The sequence below is a fragment of the Lepus europaeus genome, chromosome 18 (genome assembly GCF_033115175.1).
Source record: "Lepus europaeus isolate LE1 chromosome 18, mLepTim1.pri, whole genome shotgun sequence".
NCBI classification, from domain to species: Eukaryota; Metazoa; Chordata; class Mammalia; order Lagomorpha; family Leporidae; genus Lepus; species Lepus europaeus.
This window is the reverse complement of record NC_084844.1, coordinates 38,866,156-38,891,236: the sequence shown is the minus strand read 5'-3', so window position 1 is coordinate 38,891,236 and position 25,081 is coordinate 38,866,156. Positions and strand designations below refer to the sequence as shown.

The 25,081-nt window shown below is 44.3% G+C and overlaps 1 protein-coding gene across 3 annotated transcripts in view; it reads right to left on the bottom strand.

Moving 5' to 3' along the window:
* Positions 1–25,081, bottom strand: part of RFFL (ring finger and FYVE like domain containing E3 ubiquitin protein ligase) — an 82,079-nt gene extending 56,998 nt beyond the window's left edge. For 2 of the 3 annotated variants that reach the window (XM_062215945.1, XM_062215947.1), the window contains exon 1: positions 1,866–1,996. The gene's annotated coding sequence lies outside the window, so the exon portion shown is untranslated. Of the gene's footprint in view, positions 1–1,865; positions 1,997–24,966 lie in introns of those variants that run through there. The other variant, XM_062215946.1, reaches the window with a different exon arrangement.

Sequence of the window (25,081 nt, the reverse complement as noted above, 5' to 3'; positions counted from 1 at the left end):
GCATCCCATATGGGCACCGGTTTGAGACCCAGCTGCTCCACTTCCGATCCAGCTTTCTATGGCCTGGGAAAGCAGTAGAAGATGGCCCAAGTCCTTGGGCCCCTGCACCCACGTGGGAGACCTGAAGAAGCTCCTGGCTCCTGGCTCCGGATCGGCACAGCTCCAGCCGTTGTGGCCAATTGGGGAGTGAACCAGCAGATGGAAGACCTCTCTCTCTCTGCCTCTCCTCTCTCTGTGTAACTCTGACTTTCAAATAAATAAATCAATCTTAAAAAACAAAACAAAAAAAAACCAAACATGAGTATAGTGATAGGAGTAAAAGATAAAATGGCAAAAAGTTGATAAAAGATTAGAGTTGAAAAAGTACTGTACAGGCTTATTTGCATTCTACCCTTATTGGAAACCTACTATGTGCCAAGTACCATGGATACAATTCTAATAGACTCCATGGGCAGGCATTTGACATAGCAGTTAAGCTGCCACTTGGACACCCATAGCCCACACTGGAGTTCTTGGGTTTGCATTCAGCTCAGCTTCCCATCTAAATTCCTGCTAATGCACACCTGGGGAGACAGCAGACAACAGCTCAAGCGGTTGGGTCCCTCCCACCTACCTAGGAGAACTAGACTGAGTTCCAGGCTCCTGGCTTCCCTCTGGCCCAGTCCTAGCTCCAACTGTTACAGGCATTTGTGGAGTGAACCAGCAAATCAAAGATATCTCTACCTTTATTACCCTCAAATAATATATAAAATAAAGGGGGCACCGCAGCTCAATAGGCTAATCCTCCGCCTGCGGCACCGGCACACCGGGTTCTAGTCCCGGTTGCCCCTCTTCCAGGCCAGCTCTCTGCTATGGCCCGGGAAGGCAGTGGAAGACGGCCCATGTCCTTGGGCCCTGCACCCGCATGGGAGATCAGGAGAAGCACCTGGCTCCTGGCTTCGGATCAGTGCGATGCACCGGCCGCAGCGCGCCGGCCACGGCGGCCATTGGAGGGTGAACCAATGGCAAAAGACCTTTCTCTCTCTCTCTCTCTCTCTCTCTCTCTCTCTCACTGTCCACTCTGCCTTTCAAAAAATTTAAAAAAAAATTTTTTTTAATGTAGCAAAAAAAATAAAGGGGGAGAAAGACCCCAATTCCCAATATCCCCTATGATTGGATAAAATAGGGAGTCTCCTGAGTACTCATCCAGTCTTGGTAAATAAGCAGCTCTGTGGAAGGAGTGACTTCTAGCTCAAAACCAGCTGGCCAAGCTACGTTGGGGGAAGACGGTTCAGAGAAAGCCCACAGGAGTAAAGGTCTGAGGTGACAGAGAACGTGGGCCGTGTGGGGTAATTGTAAGGAGCAGAAGCATAATTTTGAGGGGGGCGACTCCCTTACGCTACAGTCTCTTTAGTTGAAGAGCTGCAAAGTTTAGTGATGAAAAGCAGGAGGAATATAGAGCAGCAGCCTGAATCGAGCATGAGCACAAACTCACTGGTAGACGTTGTTCTCTACAATTCAACACCTGGTGGGCAAGCAAATGCACTCACCTCTTTTCCTTTACAGCTTAGCTTGAGAAAGCGATCTCTCATCAGGCACAAAAGGAACAGAAAATAAAGGAGCAAAAGATGCATAAAGCTATAAACTTAACGTATTTGACTTCTCTGGAGTTTATGTAATCCATGGTCTAACTAGGTCTAAAGTCACAACCAGATCCCAAATGAAATGAAACTTTTCCCCTTAAGCACCCTTCAGAGAGCTGAAGGACTGACTTTAAGATCCCCAAATTGATAAAGTATGGACTCACCCCTGACAGCTAAGGATTTCTCCCAGTTTCTACCCCAACTTAGTCCAGCTAACAAAACTAAGAAAACGGTTGGAGTTACCTGATTTTTTGCCTGTCTCAAAACATTGTCACCGCAGAAAGCAAGCTGCCTCCAGTTCCTGCGGCTGAGGTCGCTGGAGCCATGTTCAGATGAGATCATTTCAGGAACCAACAGCAGCAGCTTTCAGGCAAAGTGAATGGTGCCGCCTGGGGACGTATCTTTGGTAAGCAAGATTGCAACAGAGCCGGCAGTTTACCCAGGGCAGTGCTGACTCATGCTAGGCAAAACTCATACTTGCCAAACAACTCAGCCTGAGCCAACCGCAATCAACTGCAACCCAGAAAAGAAGAGGCACCCCACTGATTGTTTTAAATCAAGTGCTGATTACTGGGGGCAGGTGAACCTCATTCCCCTACTGCTGGAAACTGGCAGCCTCGGAGCAATTACCAGGAAAGCTCCAGCGGCCAGTTTCTGAAATTTCATCTGAGAACAGCCTGGGACTTGGGACAGCAAGATTACTGCAGGCAGCAAGTTCACAGCTCTGAAGATTTCCCCAGGAAGCTAATAGAAAAGCCATTTTGCATTCACAGATCAGAACTCCTGGAACCTGCCCTGTCATCTCTAATTGGTCAGATGGATCATTAGGGTGAATTTTTGTTGGCTCTAACCAGGGTCACAGTTCTCTTTTCCCATTAGGCTTTCTCTGACCTCTCTACCTCCTTAGACAACTGAACTTCTCACATTAAGGCAAAGGAACTGGATGAGTTTGGCGTTTTGTGTGTTTTTTGTTGTTGCTATTATCAGCTGCCACACTTCCTATGCCAAAGCTAAATCAGCCACCATCAACCCTACTGGATGCTTGAGAAACATAAAAACCTGTGAAAATCATCCCAGCACTTGCTCTTTAAAGAAAAGTCCCTTAATTTATGTCAATTCTCATTTATTAGCCTGCTTATTGAAAAATCAATTCTGAAATGACTAGCTTATCAACAACTATTCATTATTATTGAATTTGCCCTGATAGGCTGGAATTGGCGTTGGTGTTATACAAAGAAAACAAGAGAGCAAGCTGTTGCTTTCCATGCGCCTTAAGTTGGGGAAGGAGAAACAGAAGCTCCCCGCTTGTGAAGGTTCCCCACTGCCATCAGCTGTTTCTTAGCACAGGCATTAGGAGGCCACCACACCTAACCTCCGCCCTCCTGCCAACCCAACTTGTCATTCAGTGTTAGCTTAATGAAAATATACCTGTAGACAGAATTTGGCCTTAACAAAAACTATGCTACTCCTTTTCAAGGGGCTTTCAAAAAAAATTTTTTTCCAATTCATTCAATTCTCCTTAATTACATTATTCTAGTAGGATAGCCACATTGAGCTTTTATAAGATATTATAAAATATTCTGTTTTATTCCCCCTCTTCAGTGTTTTCCTTTTCAGAAAATGGCTGAGATTAAAGAAGTTTCCCTGTAGCTGTGTTAATTGGTCCTTTCCAAATGATAAAAGCACCTTAATGGCAGCTGACAACCATTATCTCATGGACCACACTTTAAAGACTATTTCTGTAGTAGATGATTACACAAATATTCTATGAAATAACTTTCAAGGTACAAATATGAAAGCTGCTTTGAACACACACACACACACACACACACTATTGTTAGAAAAGCTTCCCACCCATTCTACATCACTAAACTTGAAATAAGGAAAATCCAGGCAGCACTGTGTCCAGGAAGCAAATGTGAATTCTGTGAAGAGCAACATGGGGGCAAAAGCACTAGAACTCCATCACTAGGCCAGGAGAGACAACGGGGCAGATGAGGATGGTTAGCACAGCTTGTATCCCTCTTGGGGACTTGGATACAGTTGTTGTTGCTGTTGCTGTTTTGCTGTTTTTATTGTATTTTCAATGGAGAAATACATCATCTGTTTACAAAATAGCTCTTGAAAAATACAAGGAGTATCAGATACGATTAATCAGTTTCCCCAAAATACAGATAACACTCCATCCTAATTCCTTCTTTCAGACTAGGTTGAGAATTACACATTTAGAGCTTATAAAAGATGCTAAATCTGAACAAATGCTATAACACTTGATGTTTTGTGAGGTTATATTGACAATATAAAGCTATGTGAGAAATAAAAATATCTATAGCTTTGTGATTAAGTTCTTTCAATACACTGATTCAAGTAATTTACCACCCAAAGCTATTCACATTTATATTTTTATGGGCGGTCACAACAGATTTTTAATAACTGTGCATGTGTGTATACATATTTATAACTTGCACACATCCACACCCAGTCTTATTCGGACAAAAATATGCAATGACATTTATAGCCAACATTTTTTCCTGCAGATCTTAACATTATAAACAAAAAGTGACAAAAAAAAATAAAACTACTTCTCAGGATTCTCTAGTCTTCCAAACCATACACACACTAGAGAGGAAACTGTAGTGGGAGCAGGGGTCAAGGAGCACTTCCAGCTTTATGAGTATTTCATTTTTTTAAACAAGCAAATATCCAAATAATACTCGGTAATTTAAAATTTGTTAAAGTTGTACTTTTTAAAATATATATATATAAACTACTTTAATCTTTTTCCCTTCACACTTTTTCCTCTCAGCTTCTACTTTTTATCTACTTTCCCACCCCATCACCCTAGATGACACTAAGTATTCTTTTTTTTTACCAAATTAATCCACATTCTTTTTCTGATTGAGAAGACAGTGAATTGACAAAATCAAATTTCCAGTAATCAGCAGCTGCCTCACCTTGTTGATTATTAAGGATCTTCTCACTTCGGTAGCACATATACTAAAAAAAATTGGAACCATCATTAAGGATCTTGCTAAATTCTAATCTGCCATGTTCAGAAATCTCAAAACTTTATTTTTAACATCTATTTATTTGAAAGGCAGAGTGACAGAAAAAGAGAGGGAGATCTGGTTCACTCCCCCAAAGGGCCACAATGGCCACAAGGGCCAGGGCTGGGCCAGGCCAAAGCCAAGAGCTCAATCCAGATCTCCCATGTTTGGTGCCAGGGACCCAAGTCCTTGAGCCATCAGCTGCTGCCTCCCAGGGAGCACATCAGCAGGAAGCTGGAGTGGAGAGTAGAGCTGGGACTAGAACCCAGTCACACTGGATGCAGGGGTCCCAGGCAGCCCCTTTATCTGCCACGCCAAATACCTGCCCCTGCAATCTTGTATTTTTTTAAACTAGAGTACCTACTATTTAAGAAAGATAATATGAGTGCCAAACATCTATCATCTAATAACACAGAAATTAACCACAAAAAAAAAAAAATGAAGTAAACTTTAGGATACTCAAGAATCAACTCTAAGAGTACTTGAGAATCAGCAGAGTACTCACTGAAAACAATCATTTCGCATCCCAGTTCCTCACTCTGAATTCCAGAAGTGGAGGGAAGCCCCAGAATCTAAATTTGTAATAAGCAGCTCCCTCTCCTGAGCGATTCTGATGCACACAGGCATTGGGCCCTGTTTTAAGAAACCCATTACAACTGTGCTCCCTGAGCACTCTTCAGAATAAAATGCAAAATTTTTTTTCAAAAGCCATCAGGCAGGCCCAGTAGTCACACTGAGCAGGTGCCAGATGTCACTCGCCTCACCCACAAGAACCGCAATGAACAACTGAATTGTATTTATTTTGCTGGCTGGATCATTATTTTCTTCAAGCCTCCAGAGATAATTATCCTAACTACTATTAAGGATTTTAGCTGTCACCCACAGTCTTGCTATACTGAGACATTTTCACACCTGGGATGCAATACAAGGGGCTTAATGGAATTTTTATGGCTGTGAAAATTAAAGTTCACTTGACTCAACAGAACAGTCAAACGAACTAAAGAAGAAAACCTCCCCCCAAAGGCACAGGTTGAAAGTAGAGGCTTTTGACTTCCTGATGAGGCACTTTTGCCCAGAAATTCTAACCATGGGATGCAATATAGCTCATATGTCTTGAGAGTGCCCAGATGTCAACTTATCGCCACAGCATCAGCCAGCACAGGCTTACTGTAACATTTGGAAGCACAGACCTGCTGTATAAAATGGCCTCTCCTGGGAGACAAAGGCCGTCGCCATGGCAGAGATCACTGTATCTTGGGGCCAGAAGGACCAGGCAGTCCCTTTAATCTTTAACGAGCCACTTTCATGTTCAGATACAGGAACTGGCACTGCTGAGGCTCAACCTGCTTCACAGCAGTTTGCTGCAAAACAACCCCTGAGCCTCACGAGGGCAGGTCAACCTAGGCTGTCGCCATTGGTGCAGCGACAGGACTCTGATCCATGTCATTGCGGGCACTTTGTTACCCACTATGGTATAATCCCTCCTAGCTCAGGAAAGCTATCTAAAGTCTAGCCACTGCCTACCTCAGGCACCAAGAAAGATCAGGCTAACTGTGTGGCAGGAACTCAAAAAGTAGCAAGCACACAGGAAGAGGAAGAATCCAGGCTGAGGACCTGATGACAAGACTGAGAAAAAGGAAGTCAGCAATGTGGTCAAATTGCTATCTCAAGCAGCTCATTTCTGAAACCTGGCAATGGAAATCTTGGAACCATTTGAGGGGAGTAATTTTCTATACAAGGCTCTTTCTTAGTTTTTACCCTGAAGCTGCTAATATAGAAGAAAGGCACAGATAGGGCCCCTGCCATCAAACTCCATCAAAGAAACCACTCTAATAGCTTCATCACAAGGTGACTGCGGGCTCAAGTTTCCTTACTTACTTTGTCTCGCTGAGCAAAGATTCTACCATTCAATTCTCAAGGTTTCCTAAATTCATAATTCGTATATCTCTGGATTCTTCTCCTCAAATACATATACTCACATTATCTGTCCCTCACATACCTGCCTTGCCTTCAGTAAGTCAAAACTTCCTAAACTTTCACTCTGGTTTCCACTAAAAATGCCACAGGATTAAGTTACCTTTGTTCAGTCCCCTAGTCTAGGGGGGCCTTTGTCGATATGTGTTTCACCATGAAGAGTGATTTCTAGTCAAGTAGATAAGATTACCTGTTCACCTATGGTTAATCTTCAAACTGGCTTTGGTAGGCTATGGAAATAGAAGGATAGGACTGCATAGCTTGAATGTCCCATCAAAGTAATCAAAGTAATGGGAGAGGAAGAGGAGACAGAAGGAGAGACTTCAAAATGAAGACTGCACTGTGCATTTCAGTGGCACTTAAGAAAACACCCTAAGTGGCCCATGAGCAGATGCATCCCCAAAGGATGGTGTATTTACTGAAGATTATTGTGCTCACAATGCTCACTTGCTCCAAGGCTCTGAAAAAGATCCCAGCAGGAAATCACACCTGCATTAGTTATAGAAAAGTGGGTAGATAACTCCTAACATCCAAGATTCTACCGGTGCAGTTGCAAATAAAACTACAAACTTGTTTCAACCCAGATCTATGCAATGGGAATAAAATTTATTTATTTAGGCCTTTCAAAAGTACCAGTCTCATTCCTTTTATAACAAACAAGGTTTAAAGAGAAAGGAACTCAAAGCTCTGACCCAGGAATTAAGTGCTTAAAATAAATTTCACAGGGAGAAATGTTCATAATGCATTACCCAACTGAAAATAAGCACTGTGAACAGCAGGTGGAGAACACATAAATACTTAGATTTATATAATAGACACACAGGTCCTTCAAAAAGTTCATGGAAAAGTGTCTTTTGAAAAAATTATGCACAGATTTCAAAGCTTTTAATTCCATTTTCCATAAACTTTTTGACATTTCCTCAATACAGAGACACACAAAACACATATATTAGAAAGTCTAGAACCATTTTAATAGTAGCTGTGGTAAGAATGGGGGGTTACTCTCTACTTTGCATATATACTTTAGTGCTACTTTCGTATTTATTCTTAACGATTTACTTATTTATTTAAAGGTAGAGTTACAGAGGGAGAGACAAATAGAGATCTTCCATCCACTAGTTCTTCCCCAAATGGCTACAACAGCTAGGGCTGGGCCAGGCCAAAGCCAGGAGCCTGGAACTTCACCCAGGGCCTCCCACATGGGTGCAGGGGCCTGAACACTTGGGCCATTTTCCACTGCTTCCCCAGGCAGATTAGATGGATCAACTTGGAGCAACTGGGACTCAAACCATTGTCCATATGGGATGTTGGCATCACAGCTGAAAGCTTAGCCTGCTATGTCACGACACCATACCCTATTTTAGTATTTTTAAATGAACGGTTTAAGTTAATTAAACTATCAGAAATATAGTACTCAAAATACTTGACAAAGTAAAACAAAACCCCAGTTCCCTGCTAATGCACCTGGGACAGCAGTGGAAGATGGCCCCAAGTGCCTGGGCCCCTGCATCCACATGGGAGACCAGGAAATAGCTGCTAGCTCCTGGCTGCAGACCAGCCCAACTCCAGCCATTGCAGCTATTTGGGGAGTGAACCAGTAGATGGAAGATCTTTCTTTTCCCTAACTCCCTCTCCAACTCTCCCTTTCAAATAAATAAATGAATCTTTAAAAAAAATCTGTCTATCCCTGTCACTCTGTATCTCTGACTTTAAATATACATTTATACATATATAAATACACACACACACACACACACATACAATACCAAATGCTGGTGAGGATACAGAGAAATTGATCTTGTACATTGCTGGCAAAATCATGTACAAATGCATGGAATAACCTGGAAGTGAGTTTGACAATTTCTTTAACAACTGGGTTCCTGCCCACTTAACTCAGAGAAATTAAAATTTGTGTCCATCCAAACACCTGTACACAATGTTTATATGGGTTTATTCGCAATACTTCCAAACTGAAAAAAAAAAAAAAATGCCCTTGGATGAGTGAAAAGTTAAAAAAAATCCTGGTGTGGCCACACCATGAGATATGTACCTATACCACGAGCTTATATTCAGCAAAAAAAGAACAGTTGCTAAACATAACTTGAACAGAGGTATCACGTTAAGTGAAAAAAGCCAACCTGTAAAGGTGACATACTCTTACTATTCCATTTCCATAATATTTTGGAAATAGCAAAATAACAGGGGCAGAGAACAGATAACTGCCTGCCAGGGATTAGGAATGGGTTGGGGAAACAGAAGTATATAACAATAAAAGGCGTAGCACAGGGGAGATCTTTGTGGTGATGGCACAGTTCTGTGTCTTGACTGCAGTAGTACTTACAGGAACCTCCATGATCAAATGGCAGAGAACTATCTACACACACACACTGAGGACAGTGTCAATCTCCTAGTTTTGATGTTGTGCTGTGGTTAAAAAGAAGTAACTACAGGGGAAAACCAGGTGAAGGGCACATGGGAACTCAGTACTATCTTTGCAACTTTATGTTATGCAATTTTATTATCTCAAAACAAGAAGTTAACAAAAAGAACAATTATCCAGTCAACTGTCCAGCCACTATGGGGAACTAAAAAAGGTGAAAAGCATAAAAGAAAGCACAGCATGTTTCACACTAGTTTGCAACCTCTACTACGGCAATAAGAGATTCTTTGAAGCATGAATCATTGCGGGCCCAACTGCCTGAAACACACTCGGGCGTTATCTGTGCACTATCCCTCCTGGTACTTTTATCTGAGCTTCCTCCAAAAGCCGTAAGCAAGGGGTCAGAAGGCAGAAGGTTTAACCCATGCGGAATTCTCACTGCGATTTCGGCTCAGCAGGCAGTCAGAAGTACAGTGCTTGGTATCACAGACATCTGAAAACCACAGCAATTAGACACACGAATTGTGAAAGATGTGGTCACAGGTAAGACACACCTCATATGTGACAGACTTCTTACTGCAATAGTTTTTCTTACAGAAGTCGCAGTGGCAATCTCCAATTCTGAAGGCGTGGAGGCTGGTGGAAAAAATTAAAATTGTGCCTCTCTGAGCCCATCCTTGGGATTTCAGCGAACAGAAAGCAGAACATGTGCCTCAAGCAGATAACCAAGTTTTACTTTCTATCCTGAGCAGGAACCCTTAATGAAAAGTTTGTCACCATTTATTCCACTAATATCAACTGTAACACACAAATGTGTGTTATAACTATAACCAATTATACACATGAATGTGTAACTAACTTATGTAGAACTCCATCTGTTGGAAAGGTGTATTGCCAAACAGGAAGACACTCCAAAAAATTGGGAAAATGAAATATTACGAAGAGAAGGCAGCAGAAATGAGCCATGCAGAGCTCTCACTGCAACTTCAGCTCAGTGGGTAGCCGCAAGTACAGAGCTCAACATCAAAAACATCCGGAGCAGCAGTCTCCAAAACCCAAACTCTTCTCTAACCCGATGCTGTAGCTATTTAGCCAAATGTGCTTTCAGAGGTGACTGACTGACATACCAAATACACTTACCTTTTTTGAACTAGGAATAAACTATAAGATAATCCTTCAGTGCTAACAGAAGTAACATAAGTAACAAATACTGCTTATGTTTGTCAATCACATTCCACACAAGGAGGTCTGTACATAAAACAGTAGTTTTAAGCCCACATTCTATGACATGGAACTTAAGTCTGCATTCCAAATCACTACATGAACTGATAGTTGGAGGCAACTGAGCAGTTGAGCACTACCTTTACAGCACAACTTGGGTTCAACACAGTGTGGCCTGAGGCCCTCTATGTCATCTGTGCGGCATTTTCACATACGCGGAACACAGATAATAGTACCTACACACCTCACAGGGAGGATTAAATGAGGTGACAGAGTAAAAAGCCTCTGGCACAAGGAACACACACAGCAACTGTCAATAATTTTCATGAAAGTAAAACTGAGAAGTATCACAAAGGAAAAAGAAATGTAAATATTTTGATCAATCCTACACAAAATTCTCGCACTTTTAAACAACAATAAGTCTTCCCTTAACTCCTGCCCAAGAATGCATACAATTTCATTCAGAAAAAATATCACCTTATACAATGGAGTGAGCAAAATACACCCTGCAGAGCATGCCCCATGCCTCCCGAGCCCCTGTGGCCAACATGACTTCACTAGGAAAGGAGACTGTGAAGAGTTTTATAACATCCATCACCAAATGAAATGCTCAAAGTGAAAATTCAAGGCTTCACATAACAGTCTTTCAAAAACATCTGTATCCTCACTCATGGTCCCCATTCCTCTTTCCTAATCAAGGTTACAATAACCAAAGCCCTTTGCAGGCTGATGTAATGCTACTGCCTAGTCACTAACCAGGAAAGGAAGGCCCGGGAGTCAACAAGAGCCCCATAAACACTGCCTTCTAGGTTAAAAGGATGGAGTTTGTTCCAAAATGCGTAAAGGAAAAGGGCCTGGGGCCCACACTGTGACACAACAGGTTAAACTGCTGCCTGGGACACCAGTATCTCATACTGGAGTGCCTGGGATAGAGTGGCTCCTCCACTTTTTTTTTTTAATAAAGATTTTATTTATTTATTTGAGAGGTAGAGTTACAGACAGTGAGAGGGAGAGACAGAGCTCCTCCATCTGCCGGTTCATTCCCCAAATGGCTGCAACGGCCAGAGCTGCGCCTAGCCAAAGCCAGAAGCCAGGAGCTTCCTCCCGGTCTCCCATGCAGGTGCAGGGACCCAAGGACTTGAGCCATCTTCTACTGCTTTCCCAGGCCACAGCAGAGAGCTGGACTGGAAGAGGAGCATCTGGGACTAGAACCAGCACCCAATGGGATGCCAGCACTGCAGGTGGAGGATTGAACTGTGCACAGCGCCGACCCCTGCTCTTCACTTCTGATCCAGCTCCCTGACAATATGCCTGGGAGATGGCAGATGGCTTCCTGCTACCCACATGGAAGACTAGGATGAAGTTCCTGAATCCTGGCTTCAGCCTGAGCCAGCCTTGCCTGTTGCGGACACTTGGGGAGAGAGAACCAACAGATGGAAGGTGTGTGTGTGTGTGTGTCCCTTGCTCTCTGTCATTCTGCCTTTCAAATAAACTAAAAAAAAAAAAAAAAAAGAAAAGAAAAGAAAGGAGGCAAAGTGGCAGGGAAAGCTTGACTTGAATAACCTAGATGCGGGCAACACCTTTCTTCCATTTCTAGCTGTCTAAACTATTCAGGGAACAACCATAGACGTTTCTGGAATCAGAAACGTAAATTGTTTCCAAAAGTGCTGGGCGATGCTTGCTGTCCAAAGGCCCCAGCATAGCCTGTAATTTAGACAGCTGCATGAGGAGATGAGGAGCCACAGAAGCTGCATTTCCTCACCAGGACTGCTTCACAACAATTGAAACCTTCCTGGTGCAAAGTCCAGACACAGGAAGCTGTGTTCCCTGCAAACATCCAAACAGTTTCATTATTGTTTAACTACCAAAAGAACAGCTCCAATAATCTATCAAGTTTGACATTTCATCCAACTAAGCAACTAAACTATGATGAAAAGCATGCACAGAGAGATCCCTCCATCCCCTAACTCCTGCTTTAAATCAACACTAATTTTTACATTATAGCCACGCAAATAATGTTTCTTGCTCGGCCACTTATAAAAAGCTTCTAAAAAAGCAAACAAATGCATCAAAGACACTGCACACCCTTGAACTGTATTTTCTTTCTCCCGTCTTTAAGCATCATTGTTGACTGTGAGCTGTTACCAGAACAAGTTGGAAACTCCTTTCTAGTTTTTTGCTGTTGTTTTGAAGATTTATTTATTCCAAAGTTATAGAGGAAGGGAGAGGCAGAGAGAGTGATTTCTTCCATCTGCTGGTTCACTTCCCAAATGGCCACAACAGAGCTGGGCCAGACTGAAGCCAGGAGCCAAGAACTTCTTCCAGGTCTCCCACATGGGTACAGGAGCCCAAGCACTTGGGCTATCTTCTGCTGCTTTCCCAGGCACACTAGCAGGAAACTGGTTTGGAAGTGGAGCACCCAGAACTTGAACGGGCACCAATGTGGGATGCTGGCACTGCAGGCAGCAGCTTAACTCACTACGCACAGTGCAAGCCTCCCCTTTACACTGTTCTGTCAAAAGACATGAATACACCTACTGACCCAGCACAAAATCCAAGGTCTATCAATTTACTTTTTTTAAATTTTTTAAAGATTTATTTATTTATTTGAAAGTCAGAGTTAAAGAGAGAGAGAGAAAGGTGTCTTCCATCCGATAGTTCACTTCCCAACTGGCCGCAACTGCTGGAGCTGCGCTGATCCGAAGCCAGGAGCTAGGAGCCTCCTCCTGGTCTCCCACACAGGCGCAGGGACCCAAGGACTTGGGCCATCTTCTACTGCTTTTCCGGGTCACAGCAGAGTCGGATCGGAAGTGGAACAGCCAGGTCTTGAACCGGCGCTCATATGGGACGCCAGCACTTCAGGCCAGGGCGTTAACCTGCTACGCCACAGCGCCGGCCCCTTTAACTTCTTCTTTTAAAAGATTTATTTGTTCATTTATTTATTTGAAAGGCAGAGTTACAGGGAGAGAGAGATCTTCCATTCTCCAGTTCACTCCCCAAACAGCCACAATGGCCACGGCTAGGTTAAGGCAAAGTCAGGCGCCTGGAACTTCAACCAGGTCTCCCACATAGGTGGCAGGGACCTAAGCACTCTGGCCATCCTCTGCTGCTTTTCCAAACACATTAACAAGGAACTGGATGGGATGTGGAACAGCCAGGACTCGAATCGGTACTTATATGGGATGCCAGTATCACAGGTAGCAGCTTAACCCCCTGCAGCAAAACACTGGCCCCATCAATTTACCCTTCAATATACTAAAGGTAAATATCTCTCAAGTACTATTAAATCAGAATTCTAGGGCTGTTGCTGTGGCACAGCGGGTTAAGCTGCTGCCTGCTATACCACTGGCATCCCATATGGGTGCCAGTTCAATTCCTGGCGGCTCCACTTCCCATCTGGCTCTCCACTAATGCACCTGTGAAAAGCAGTGGAGGATGGCCCAAGTCCTTGGCCCCTGTCAACCATGTGAGAGATCCGGATGAAGTTCCAGGCTCCTGGCTTCAGCCCAACCCACCTCCTGCTGCTGTGGTTATTTGGGGGGTGAACTAGCAGATGGATGGAACACCTGTCTTTCTCCCTCTCTCTCTCTGTGTAACTCTGCCTTTCAAATAAATAAATCTTTTAAGAAAGAAATAAGGCCGGCGCCGCGGCTCACTAGGCTAATCCTCCGCCTTGCGGCGCCGGCACACCGGGTTCTAGTCCCGGTTGCCCCTCTTCCAGGCCAGCTCTCTGCTGTGGCCAGGGAGTGCAGTGGAGGATGGCCCAAGTCCTTGGGTCCTGCACCCCATGGGAGACCAGGATAAGTACCTGGCTCCTGCCATCGGATCAGCGCGGTGCGCCGGCCGCAGCGCGCCTACCGTGGCGGCCATTGGAGGGTGAACCAACGGCAAAAGGAAGACCTTTCTCTCTGTCTCTCTCTCTCACTGTCCACTCTGCCTGTCAAAAATAAAAAAAAAAAAAGAAAGAAAAATGGGGTTCTGACCTAGGACAAGATCAAGTGACAGAAGTTCCCCCTTAGGCAAGAATAGGAGTTCTCAGTTGGTTGCTTCAGCTATAGGTGGCAGGAAGAAGAAACTATTAAGGACCTCTGATAGTAGGTTCCCAAGATGTGCTCAGAAGCACCTAAAACAAGGCCACAACTCCATTCAAAGTGTGTCAGTCTGCTGAAGGCCCAAGTCAAGTTAAACAGAATCATAGCACACATTTAGAAATGTTTATAGCACTTTGGCATTGTTGTGACAATTGAGGCGCATGATATTTCTGCTAATTCTTTTTTTGTTATACTTTACCAAAATACTGGTTAGCAACACGCTAGGGGTGAAAAAAAAATCTTTAGAGCTGGTCCTTCACCTACCTTTCATGCTATTAAGGGCCAATCCAATCATTACTGTTCAAAGGAATCAAAGCCCCAGTGCCCCCATTATCAAAGAATTTCTGCTTTAGAGGCTACTAGAGAAACCAAGAAAGAGGTACTAAGGTAGAATCTGGTCTGCCAAGAGCCAACCAGCCAGCTGGAGACCCTAAGTGAGTGTGCCTCTTTATCTCTGTGCCTTAAATTCCTCCTCTACAAAATAAAGGCAGCTGACTAACCTCAGCATTTCTCAACCTTTCTTTTTTAAAAAATAATGATTCCTTTTCACACAAATTCCTTCTCCAAGTGGAGTCTGCAGATAAAGTATCTCATTCCTAAGCACTTTGATTCTACAGCTCTGAGCTAGGAACCAGAAATCTGCACACTAAAACTTGAGACCTACTGCGATATTATATAGTTTCAGTAAAGCCTTTAGGAATTTTTTAGAGATTAATTTGAAAGGCAGAGTTACAGAAAGAGAGAGACAGAGACAGATATCTTCCATCTGCTAGTTCACTCTCCAAACAGCTGCAATAGCCAAGACTGGCCCGGGTCAAACTCAGGAGTTTCATCCAGGTCTCCTCCATGGGTACAGAACCCGAGTACTTGGGCAAGCTTCTGCTGCTTTCCCAGGCACATTAGCAGGGAGTTGGATCAGAAGTGGAGCAGCTGGGACTTGCAGAGGTACCCATATGGGATGATGGCACTGCTGGCAGCAACTTAACCCATTAACCACAATGCTGGCCCTTAGGAATTATTTTTAAAAAGTCACAATTTGGGGGCCAGCACTGTGGTATATAAGGCTAAGCCTCTGCCTGCAGTGCTAGTATCCCATGGAGCACCAATCCAACTCCCTGCTAATGTGCCTAGGAAACAGAGGAAGATGGCCCAAGTGTTTGAGTTTCTGCACCCACATGGAAGACCTGGAGGAAGCTCCTGGCTTTGGCCTGCCCTAGCCCTGGCTGTTGTAGCCATTTGGATAGTGAACCAGCAGATGGAAGATCTCTGTCTCTGCCTCGCCTCTCTGTATTTCTTCCTTTGAAACAAATCTTTAAGAAAAAAAAAAAAAAAAAAAGCCACAATCTGTGTGTTATCTCTGATAAAGAAGTAAAAAAAAAAAATAGTTCTAAAATCAGTATATTGAAATACACATGAATATTTTGGCATCAAAAACTGCTTTCCTGACATGATATCCATAACATTTGAATTCTGTACTAATTCCTCTCAAACAAAACGAAATGCTTATTTTTATGATGCTTGTGTTGTTTCTAACAAGATGAGACAAGGAGAAAGATTTCAGGCTGCAACTGGTAAGCATTTCCACAAGTAACAGTGTGGATAGCCTGTACCTCAAATTATACCAAATTAGATCTAATTGTCAACATATTTTCATTTCAAGTATTAATTTTGGTTGTATAAGACTTCTTGGTGTCCTATATGAAAGATTTTATCATGTACACACAATTTAGAAATTTGATGAAAACCATCTGGAGGTGAAGCTGCAGGACCACTATCATTTTTATGTCCCCCATTAATAGGTGAATTCACAATTGCTACTCCTCAAGCAGCTGGTCTACAACTGTGTCAACAGTCCAGAGGATTGGACAACACTGAACTACACCAGCGGGAGTGGGGGTGATGGTTCAGAGTCTGGAGTGCTCAGGCCAAGCATACAGCCAAGGGCACAGCAGGAAGGTAGAGTGCCCTTGGCCAAGCTCTCCAGGAACATTCTGACACCCTCTCCCCACCCACTCGGTAAACACTAGCTGAGGTATCCTTCAGCTCTGGCATGGAATGACTTTGCAAATTCTTCCCTTGGCTATGATTGAACAGCCAAAAATGATACTTGAATCTCATGCCCAAAAGGTAGAGACAGAAGTAGACAAACACCACAGCTTGAATTACTACAGACTGGGTACAACCTTGTCCCCCAGGATCACCCCTTCCCACCCCTCAAGTAACTTTAGCCCCGAGTTGTTCCTCTCCACCTCTCCATCAGAACACAAACTGCCTAAAGTGACACAGCTGACCTCCTTCCTCTGCCAGCCATCCTTGACCATGCACTTCTCAAACTAGATGAACTTCAGCTGACCCCACTAAATTTAACCCTCCAAAACATTCTGCCCTCTTTCACCAAAGTAGAATACTCCTTTGCCCAGCATTTTGGAATAAAGTTTGTACCCTGGCTAATCTTCCACATTATGTAAAATAATCTGGCATGGTTAAGAGAGGGTATAATCCAACCTAACTGTAACTGGCTATGGACCCGCCCAGTTAAGATCTAAAAGAAGGTTGGGGGGGCCGGAGCTGTGGCGCAGCAGGTTAACACCCTGGCCTGAAGCATCGGCATCCCATATAGGTACCGGTTGGAGACCCGGCTGCTCCTCTTCTGATCCAGCTCTCTGCTATGGCCTGGGATAGCAGTAAGAAGATGGCCCAAGTCCCAAGTCCTTAGGCCCCTGCACCCTCATTGGAGACCCAGAAGTTGTTCCTGGTTCTTGGCTTCGATCAGCACAACTCCGGCCACTGCGGCCAGTTGGGGAGTGAACCATCGGATGGAAACCTCTCTCTGACTCTCCTCTCTTTGTGTATCTCTTTCAAATACATAAATAAATCTTAAAAAAAAAAAAAAAAGTTGGTTATTTCTCAAGCAGGTATCTTAATCACCATGAAAATAAAAGAAGCAAAATAAAAATCTTCAGAAAATTAGGGGATGAGGAAGACACATTTTCCTATGTATTTTAATATAAAACACACTGATTCATGTGCCACTGTCTGGACATGTGTGATCAACACCATGATTGAAAAGATTTTCCAAAGCAAATTAAAAGAGCAAAGCAAAGGATGGGGTGGGAGAGGAGGATGCTCCATTTAAGGATTTTTTTTTTCCCCATTCAAATCTTTAAACATAATCCAGCAGTTGCAAATAAACAATGGTGCTGATTACTAATGAGTCGCATTGAACTTCTCAGAGGCCAGCAGAGAGCCTCCAGTTGACCTGACTTGCTGTAAGTTTCAGGATGACACAGCAGCCTTTCTTTAGAGGCTCATGACAGTTATAATGTTTCAGCAAATCACACTGGCTTCAAGTAGTTCAAATTTAGATGGGTTTCCCCACTCTTTAAAACCAGCCTGCTGGAAACAAATGGCTGTCCCAGGGAGACTCCGCAACCCAGAGACAATGAAGCCATATCTTTATATGTAGTTTTAGAAAGGCATGTGAACATGATAATAGGAGATGTAGGCTTAACCTGTTGCACTGGAGAGGGGGCAGTTTTAAAAAGTCAACTACCATGAGCTCAACAAAATCAAAAATTCAAATATGCACAAAGGCAGCACATGGGGATAATGGCTGGAAAAGGCTGCTGAGAGAGCAACAAGGTTTGGCTGTATCTTTTTAGAGACAACAATAGGGAAATTACCAGAACAAGGTCACTTTCCATTAAAAAAAAAAAAATGTTACAGAGACTTAACAGAGATGAAAAACCCATGTAGGTCACAACTCCATAAAATCAGCAGCCTGGTGAGAATCTCTCCAAGAATCCTGTAGGAAATTAAGAAGGGATTACAGTAATTAAATGTCAAGTCTCCTTGAGAGCTACTTATAGCTCCTGAAGACCAAAGCCATTTCTGTGAAATCTATCATAGAAAAATTGTGAGGAGGATTTGCCAGGCATCACAGCCTAACTTTCACATCAGGCCTGCAAATGCTATGATCTAAAAAAGAACAGAACGATTTGGGGAGGGAATTAAATAGTACTGCTTATCACAGAAAGCCACTCCATTCCCCCGTCTTTGCAAAAGTTCACATGCTCGTGTAACTGTAATACACTTAGGAGGTTCCAAAAATTACACACATTTCCTCAAAAGAGATTTAGGAAGAAGTATAATCACAGGGTAAAAGGCCAAACACTGTCTCTTCTGAATGCTTAAATAGCCAATTATGTGTCTTAATACATTAATTCTATACATAGAGTATTACAGGAAAGTTGAATAAGACATCTTAAAAAATGTACCCGAGGGCCTGACAGTAAAATCACCACTCAAAAAAGCAGTTTTATTCAATATCTAGTATTTTAATTTTCCAGCTGCCAACAGAAATATATAAAAGAGCAGAAATTAAACTAATTATGTCAGCAACACAGTGAACAAAACTTTAATTGTATTACACACTAGTTAGACATTTACTGAACAATACAAAGGCCCTTAAGGGTAGAAACTTCTTTAGAATATCAATGATTTCCGATCAATATGACAGAGATTAGTCTGTTCAGGCAATAAACAGACTCCTGATTTAGATATAAAAAGTCCAACTGACACAATTCAAGATAAGAAATAAATATATAAGAAATTGCTAAATTGGCTTTAAATCACTCCATGATCTGCATACACTGTATTAATAGGCCCTTTAAGCCAGTATTGTACTTAGCTTCGTTAACATCCCGTCCACAAAAGAGCCTATTCATTTAGCTGGGAGACAGGTGTTAGCAACCAGCAACCTCTTAGCCTCCTGTTCCAGGGGCCTGGCCTGTGATTATGAGGACAAGACTGGAAGTCCAAAGCAAGGTCAGCTTGGAAAAGAGCAGAGGAGGAGCGAGGGAAAGGAAAACAAAGAGGGAGACCAAAAGTGAGAAAGAAACAATAGATGTCAGGTGCTTCTAATAGGGCCACCCTCAAAGCTGCTTCCCCTAATCTGAGTTCCTGGGCCCAAATACATACAGCAGAATTTGTATGTTATTTATTCCTGCAGACAGTAACTCTGGGCAGATGCCCACACTCCAGTCATTCTGAAAAAAAAAAAAAAATTGAAGAATTGCTAATTTTCCTATGACTCACTCTTCTTACCCATAATCTCTGGTTCTTTAGTCCTCAGTCTTTCATGCTCTTTCTAAAAGGGCTAAGTAGATATTCCTGGAAGGAGATATGCAGAAGGCTGGATTTAGAAAGATATCTTAAACCTATGGAATAAAAGTCCTATGAGGGGGCTGGCGCTGTGCCAGTAAAGTTGAAACCTGCAGTGTCGGCATCCCATGTGGGTGCTGGTTCGAGTCCCAGCTTGCTCCACTTCCCATCCAGCTCTCGGCTATGGCCTGGGAAAGCAGAAGATGGCCCAAGTCCTCGGGCCCCTGCACCCACGTGGGAGACCCAGAGGAGGCTCCTGGTTCCTGGCTTTGGACCGGCACAGCTCCAGCCGTTGCGGCCAACTGGGGAGTGAACCAGCGGATCTCTCTGTCTCTCTGCCTCTCCTTCTCAAGATCTCTGTGTAATTCTGACTTTCAAATAAATAAATAAATCTTAAAAAAAAAAAAGTCCTATGAGGAAGTGGAAGAAGGGACATTTATTGATTTGACAATATATATATATATAAAGAACATATTTTTCTTTTAATACTCAAATGCATATTTTGCCTATTTTGATCCACATAACAATCCCACCAGATACTACTTCCATCCTGCAGCTGAAGAAAATGAAGCTCAGAGGTTAAGTAACTTTCCTAGATAGCACAAGCAGAAGTGGTGACACCTGGATTCAAAACCATGTTTGTCTAGTTCTCAAATTATCAAGCTCTTCCTAAATTTAATCTAATTTAAACTCCTAACATACCAAGTGCCTACTTCTGTTTTAACTCAGATGGTTCTGCATTTCAGTAATTTTACTTATTTCCATGAATTCAGCAAAGGGCCAGTGACTAAAGTAATGGAGTGTTTATTAAGTACCTATTATTTCCAATAACAGTCTCCGATGTGCAAAAATGAAACTGACAAGTTGGCTTTACTTTTAAATCCTACATGGAGAATTCCCAGGCATTTCTCTTACCCAACACCAATCCTAACTAGATTCCACTACTTTTCAAGCCTCCAGTTGTTTCCACATTATCATTCACTTGTCCACTCATGAGATAAGGGAAGCCACTTCTACCAAAACCCTCCCTCATGACTCAGGATAGATATACAGCAGAGGGGGCCTCACGGGCAGCTACTTACATGAAAGTTATAAATAAAAGTTGTTTTCTGTCATGACCAGGAAATGGGCTATTCTAGCAAATCAAACATCTGGACAGCATAATGATGCTGTAAGGGGGTTACCAATTTATAAAGAATTTCAATGCATACAACTTCTATTTTAAATTTTTGGTGTTTTTGTTTTGTTTTTTTTGACAGGCAGAGTTAGAGAGAGAAAGAAAGAAAGGCCTTCCTTCGGTTGGTTCATCCCCCAAATGGCCAGCTACAGCTGGCGTGCTGCGCTGATCTGAAGCCAGGAGCCAGGTGCTTCTCCTGGTCTCCCGTGGGGTGCAGGGCCCAAGCACTTGGGCCATCCTCCACTGCCTTCCTGGGCCACAGCAGAGAGCTGCACTGGAAGAGGAGCAACCAGGTCAGAATCCTGCGTCCCAAGTGAGACTAGAACCCGGGGTGCCGGGCGCCTTAGGTGGAAGATTAGCCACGTGAGCTGCAGCGCCGGCCATTTTAAGGTTTTAAAAAGAAAAGGGGAAGATACGCAAACCCCAATTTTCAAGGTTCCGTAAGACTTGATGTACAGGAGATAAAGCATATACTTGTGTATGTGTGTGTATATATATACACACACATACACACATGCAAAAGCATGGTTCACAAACTTGGTTGTCTATCTCAAGCACTTGGCGACCTTTTTGGAAATAAAAGAGAGGATTTTTTTTTTTAACAGGCAGAGTGGACAGTGAGAGAGAGAGATGGAGAGAAAGGTCTTCCTTTGCCGTTGGTTCACCCTCCAATGGCCGCCGCGGTTGGCGCGCTGTGGCCGGCGCACCGTGCTGATCTGATGGCAGGAGCCAGGTGCTTCTCCTGGTCTCCCGTGGGGTGCAGGGCCCAAGCACTTGGGCCATCCTCCACTGCACTCCCTGGCCACAGCAGAGAGCTGGCCTGGAAGAGGGGCAACCGGGACAGAATCTGGCGCCCCGACCAGGACTAGAACCTGGTGTGCTGGCGCCGCTAGGCAGAGGATTAGCCTAGTAAGCCGCAGCGCCGGCCTAAGAGAGGATTTTTTTAAATGCAGGTTCAGAGTCACCAATTAATCAAATCTCCAGGAGGTGGGACTGAGAAATCTGCATTTTTAAAGAATGCCCAGGTGACTCAGTAGCAAACCACCAAGAACTGAATCTTTCAAGGAAAGACTGGATTGGGGGAATTCCTTGCAGTAAAACAAGCTAAGCAGGCTGAGGCTGCAGGGACACACTGTGACCTTCCTTTGATGATTCAGGAGACTAGGATCTCCCAATGTCACTGGGCCATCATTCACTAGCAGTCAGGGTCCGGGCAAAATCAAAAAGGAAGAGTTAACACAGATTGCCCACTGGTAGAAAGCAGGAAAAGACAGCTTTGTTTTACTATCAGATTCAAAGAGCTAGTTTTCTCCTAGAGAAAACACAGATTTCATAAAAGGAAAATGTTTAAAAACATGCAAGGCTCTTAACCAACTGCTTAGCTCCATTTCAGAATGTTAACAGGCCCAGATGCATCAATAATGTAGAATATTCAACCGAATAAGCAAAGCACAGGAGGAACTTGATGACCGTCTTCATCAAGAAGAAAGATAATAGGTTTAAACTAAGACTGGAGTAACAAGATTAAAGATGACCACTGTCCTGACAACAGCAACCTCTAAATCCTGGAAACAGAGTGCTGAGAACACTGGAGCCTCATGCTACCCACCTGAGATGGCTTCTATGTGAGACATACGAGGACACCCCACTAAGAACCCAGCTAGTTTGAAGATTTTAAAACTCCACAAAGTCACAAAACTTTAAGAAAGCGGACCAGACTATTTCCCTTTTAAAGAAATGGGAAGTCTACATGTTTGCATTTGTAAAGACAGTCCTTATAATTACCAAAATTTTCCATAAACACCAAGTACTGACAACCAGTATCTAAACAAAAATAACTAGTAACCGCTACCAAACAACAGTAATAATGAATGAGCTCCTCCCAAGACTTCACCATCAACTGAAACTTAAGTATTCTCACTAAACTCTAAATTACATTTTAACTCTGTATTGAAAGTTATAATAGTCCAAGGTCTAGATGCCAAGTCCTCCCCCAAACATAAACACTATGGCCAGTTCAAGCTCAGTAATGGTCTTTAATCTTCTAATTAAATATTCTATTAAAAGAACAAAAATCAAGGTGGAAGTAGTCCCCCTCTCTCCAGGTGTATGCAGGTAATTTCAGGATGTGGCTGCACAATACACTTGTCATTAGAAAAGAGACTGGGCTCTTTTCTGTTATTGCTGTTTGTCTTCTTAAAAGACAGTCGATGAAAACAACGTTTCCATCCCATTTTACTTAGGAGCCCTTGAGGGTATCAGAGGGAACTAAGCAGAGCTATGTCAACTGCCTTGGCAGAAAGTTTAAAAACTAATTTTTAAGTTTTCTGAGGGCAGCTTTCTCTTGTGCATATCATTTTCGCAGTTAAACTGGTCTGTATAAAGGTCTTACAACCCCTGAATCCTATGTAAACAATCAGGGTTATCAGCTGTCCACCTGATCAATATGGAAGTTTGTAGTGGGTTAATTAGATACACATTGTTGCCGGCGCCGCGGCTCACTAGGCTAATCCTCCGCCTTGCGGTGCCGGCACACCGGGTTCTAGTCCCGGTCGGGGCGCAGGATTCTGTCCCGGTTGCCCCTCTTCCAGGCCAACTCTCTGCTGTGGCCAGGGAGTGCAGTGGAGGATGGCCCAAGTGCTTGGGCCCTGCACCCCATGGGAGACCAGGAGAAGCACCAGGCTCCTGGCTTCGGATCAGCGCGGTGCGCCGGTCGCAGCGCGCCAACCGCGGCAGCCATTGGAGGGTGAACCAACGGCAAAGGAAGACCTTTCTCTCTGCCTCTCTCTCTCTCACTGTCCACTCTGCCTGTCAAAAATAAAAATAAATAAAATAAAAAATAATAATTAGATACACATTGCATGCAAGCACCCCAAATTACATGGAAAGCCTCTCTTGGCACAATCAAGTTATTTAACCCTGTCATATCACTGTGTACTTATTACACATAATAACCAAACCTTTTCAGACTTAAACAACACCTTTACAGAAACTGTAATTTTATGAATTGTACGCTGACATCCAGAATTAGGAAGTAGGCAATAAAGTTTCAGAAACACCTGTTATCATCTATCTCCTTGAATGTGAAACAGAAGGCAATCAGGGGAAGGGATTTTTTTTTTTTAAGTCATTAATGAAAATTCCCTGAAGAGAAAGGCAGCATCAGTGCCAGCTTCCAGCCCTGGAATTCTTGTCTATAAACTCACAGCCCAGCACCGCGGTCCCCGGCTCACTCCCATTCCTAGAAAAACGGTGCTACAGAGGGAGAGCCTTGGCTCCATTTCAGCAGATGGAACTGTCACAGGGAGAACCACAAGAATTCAAACAGTTGTATCAACAGTGGTGACAGGAAGTCCCTGTCCTGCCAGCCGCCAAAGGGACACAGAAGGCACTTACTTATTAGACCACATGCACCCCGGGCTGTTTGATCACCTCCTTACTCGGGCCTTTAAGCAGGGAGCAAAGACACAGTGGTAGGGAAAGCCCTGTCTCCAAGCCAGCAATAACCCTTCCCCGTGGCAGACTGGGAGGAGCGTGGTCCGCTCTCCCTTGATTACACGAGGAGTTTTTTCCCCTGGAACAAACGACAGATCAACAGAGAGGAGAAAAGTGCGCTGCTCTCGTCTGCCAAGCCTGAAATGCAGCTCCGGGCACACACATGCCAGCCAGGCTCCCGGCCGCCCTGGTCCAGCCAGACTGCCCCGCGCCCGGTCCAATGTCTCCCGGGCAGCCAGCTGAAGAGAGGGAGGCCCCACTTCCCTCTCCGTCTCGGCCACTGCCGCCCAGGGGCGACCTCGCACCGTCGTGGACAGAGGACCACTCCCACGAGAGCGACTGGTGGCCCCTGGGGGGGGGGGGGGCGCACTCTCAAACTTCTCCATCCAGCCTCCCTCCGTCTTCCTCCAGGAAGGACTGCCTCAGTTTCCCCGGCCGTATGAACGGACACCCCCCACCACCACCACCAGCCGGCAGGACCTGCGGGCTGCGAGGCGCTGGGGCTCAGTGGAGAAACACGTCCCCAGTGACCATCCCCTCACGCGAAACGCTTTCTTCGTTAGGACTTTTCAAGAGACAGGTGGGGTGGCCCTGAACGCCGAGGCTCCCTGTGAGGAAGGGGCTTCAGCCACCCCCTGTAGGGCAGGGAGAGTCCCAGGCCGTGCCCCCAAAGGAGGCACCCTCAGACCACAGTCTGTGGGCGCTGGACGCCGAGGAGCGCCCCCCATCCTCCCTCGGGACCCCACCCCAGGCTGGGCGCCCACGGACCCCAGCGCCGCCGCCGCCGCCTCCTCACCTGCCGCGGCCGCCTGCCTGGCCCGCACCTGGGAGGGGAGGGGAGGGGCCGGATCCGGGCCGCGGACGCCTCAGGCAGGGGGGCTGCGGGCTTCGCCGCGGCGGCGTCTCCAGGG